Genomic DNA, 3606 nt, shown 5'->3' with positions numbered 1-3606 from the left:
TTGCCACTAATTATACGCATCTTTGCCAATAATGGTACGCAACTTTAGCAATTGTAGAAGGGTGTATTCTTAATTGTTGTGTCCTTTTTATTGGGTTATTGACGATTTGCCATAATCTCGGTTATCTCTATCGAACGCGATGAGGTATGCTTTCATCTAGTTGCTCCTGTTGTTCCAAAATTGTCCTATATTCATTTTATTGCTTGATTGTTCGAGCTTATGTGAACTTTAATTAAATCTTCATTATTGTGATTTTTATTATTAGGTCATTTACTATGAAATATATTAATTTGTGGATGATCAATTATCAGTTTGAGTTAGCTTTTGTGCCAGTGTCTTTACCTAGTTGACATTTCATTGTAATGTTTAAAATTTAGGTTGTTTCTGCTGTATTGTTTGGTTGTAAATTATTGGGTTTTATTTTTACAGTCAAGAATTTTGAGGGGTGTTGTTCGACTTTATTGATTTAGGGTTTGAATATCTTCTGATTATTTGACTTCATATAGGCGATATTGGGTAAAAATGGTATCTTGTTTGACTGTCTCTCATAATTGTTACATTTTCTTTTGTACATTTTGCCTTTAGTTATCTTACCAAGGTGATTAATCTTGAAATAGCAGAGAGATGATAAAACTTGGCTAAGATTTGTTGTCATCTTATTGATTTAGATACAGTTCTTTGAATCAAATTCCTTCAACCAGTGCTATCCTAGAATGTCATTATAATAATGCAAGAAGAGTGGCCAAGTTTGTGACCGCTCTATATTTGTTGTCTAAAATTTTGAACTTTTTTTGCGCAATTACTTTGGTTTTCTTTAATAACCACGATGTTCTGTTTAGCATGCTGGCATCCTGACTAATTCCATGGTAATTCTGTAGGGTACTTGATACCTCCCACTGCACAGACACCGAGTAATTCTATCCTCAAGTTTGGACAGATGGGAAGAAATTCCCTAGTGTTTTTGCCTATACTAGAGATGGATTTTATCTTGAAGACTAAATCGAAAAGCCCTTTCAACCAGAATTATTTTCGTTAGGAGTAATGGCTACTTCTTTAGATCAATTGAGGGAGTTTTTCGCATGGTACAATGGACTGGAAAAATATTGGTGACTGATTTGGCTTTTATTTGACATGATCTATAATTTTTTATCGAGGTTTATTGAGGATTTTTTACATAGCAGGACATTTATTTGTTAGTTGTATGCAGTACTGTGGTGGAAAATACTACTGAAGCTGTGTGAATGCTCCATCATTTTGCCACAAATAGGGTAATATTCATGATTTAGAAACACATTTTATGATTGATATATGGTAATATAATAGAAGGCAAAGTTTAAGGTCCCGATGTCATATTAAGAGATCCAAGTCATACTTATTATGCTCTAGCATTAATATTATAATGTAGCATGAAGAGTGTATGAAGCATAATTTGAGAATAAAATGGGTAGTTTGACTTAATCACATCGGCCTTAGTCTATCTTGTCCAATCTCTCTAATAGAGGAGAAAGAACTGTTGTTCTTAGAGATAAAAACTACAAATGAGAGAAGGCTTGAAACTTTCAAATTTATAATTAAAAAGTGTTGTTGTTCTTACAGTCACACACTACAAACAAGAGAGGACTTAAAGCTTTCCTATTCATAATTAACTAATAAAATTTGTGCAATCTTTTATCTAATACTACCATTCGATTTGTTTAAAGTTCTGATAAATTTGTAATTATGCACTCTATTATTTTTGGTCCCCGAATTGGTTGAATCAATGAAGGCTATTGCTAAGATGGATGTCGAATTGACAGTTGAGGAGAGGAATTTGGTGTCAGTTAGGTATAAAAATGTATTGGAGAAGAAAGGCTTCATGGCGGATATTGTCTTTGATTGAACAAAAGGAGGAGAGTAAGGGCCATGAGCAGTGTTAAGATAATTAAGACTTACAGAAAGAGGGTTGAATATGAGCTTACGAATATATGTAGTGACATTTTGTCAGTGATAGATGAGCACCTTATTCTTTGTTCCACTACCGGAGAATCTACTGTGTTCTACTATTAGATGTGAGTTGCTGATTTTTTCACTTGCTCTCTTTTCTTATATTTTCTCCCATCTTTTTATCTTGTTCTTCTATTTTGGCATGGCTCATTATTTGTGAAGGAGATAAACACACAGTTGCTTTCTGAGTGACCCCGTTTTAGATTACTGAAGTTAGTTGACTTTGTTTCTTTTGGTCCTTGAAAATGATTGATGAACTTACAAATTTACCTACTTTTACTTCACCACTAGGAAGGAAGATTACTAACATTATTTAGCAGATTTCAAAGCAGGGGATGATCTTAATGAGGCTGCTGATAGTCACTCAAAGCTTATGAAGTTTCTTTTGTTCAATACCTTCAGTTTTGGCTCAAATGTTCTTCGACATCTATATGAAAGATCGGCAACATTTGTTTCCTATATTTGTTGTTCATATTGCACATTATTTTGAATTTAGTTTGCTTTTTGTCTTATTTCTTTATTTAGGTTATTGCTCTACTTTTGTAGGCCGCTACTGCCATCGCTAGTTCAGATCTTGCTCCTGCTCACCCAATCAGACATGGACTTGCGTTGAACTTCTTAATTTTCTACTATGAGATTCTGAATTCACCTGAGAGATTAGAGATCAATCTTATGGACAATAGATATAAATGTTATAACTAGATGGAAGCTGTTAACTGACTATTAGCCTTAAAGTATAACTCTTGTTTCTCACCCGAGGGTGTGGCCTAGTGGTTAATGAAGTGGGTTGAGAACCATGAGGTTTTAGGTTCAAAATCCCAGCAGAAACAAAAACACTAGTTGATTTCTTCTCATCTGTGTTACCTGTTACTGTGGGAGGTGGTAGTGATCCTTTGGAATTAGTCGAGGTGAGCGAAAGCTGACCCGGACACAATAGTTATGTTAATAAAAAAGTATACCTCTTGTTTCTTGTTTGTCATTCAGAATGAAGCAAGCCTGATACTAATGGGAAAGCTCTTTGAAAATGATTCTCTCACCAAACAGTGAAATTGTGAATTTCAAATAGAAGTACAAATAAGAGTTTTAAGTGTAATAAGGAATTTATATAATCTAAAGAGTGTCAATGGATAATTTTGGTAATATAGTATTTGACATTTGGCCTTCCTGCTTCAAAAACTTTCCTTCTAAGCCGAGGGTATGTATGAAATGACCTCTCTACCCTACAATGGTAGGGGTCAGTTTTACGTACATCTTATCCTACCCTCCCTAGAACCCACTTGTGGGACTACACTAGGGTATGTTGTCATTGTTGTTGTACAAGTGTTTGAAATTTCTTCTTTATTTTAGCACATGTGATACTGCCTTGGGAAGGTAATTTAACTTGTGATTTTCTTTTATTATGGATACTTCACGTAACTTATTTTATTTCCCTCTTTTGTCTAATCCACCGCATACGAAGGCATGTCACTTGGCCAACCAAGCATTTGATAAAGCTATTGCTAAACTCGATAGCCTAAGTGAAGAATCCTACAAGGGTAGCACCCTTATCATGCAGTTTCTAAGGGATACTCACTTTGTGGACATCAGATCTATAAGAGGAAAGTATGCCTTATGGGATGCTTT

General features: G+C 34.5%; 1 long non-coding RNA gene across 1 annotated transcript; it reads left to right on the top strand.

The window, feature by feature from the left end:
• On the top strand, positions 1–2962 carry LOC107838808. The gene is made up of 2 exons (XR_001664781.2): positions 1–144; positions 879–2962. It is a non-coding gene; the product is annotated as an uncharacterized LOC107838808 (long non-coding RNA).
• The last annotated feature ends 644 nt before the right edge of the window (positions 2963–3606 follow it).

Source organism: Capsicum annuum, chromosome 8, assembly GCF_002878395.1.
Source record: "Capsicum annuum cultivar UCD-10X-F1 chromosome 8, UCD10Xv1.1, whole genome shotgun sequence".
Lineage (NCBI taxonomy): Eukaryota > Viridiplantae > Streptophyta > Magnoliopsida > Solanales > Solanaceae > Capsicum > Capsicum annuum.
This window is presented reverse-complemented; position numbering and strand designations above follow the sequence as displayed.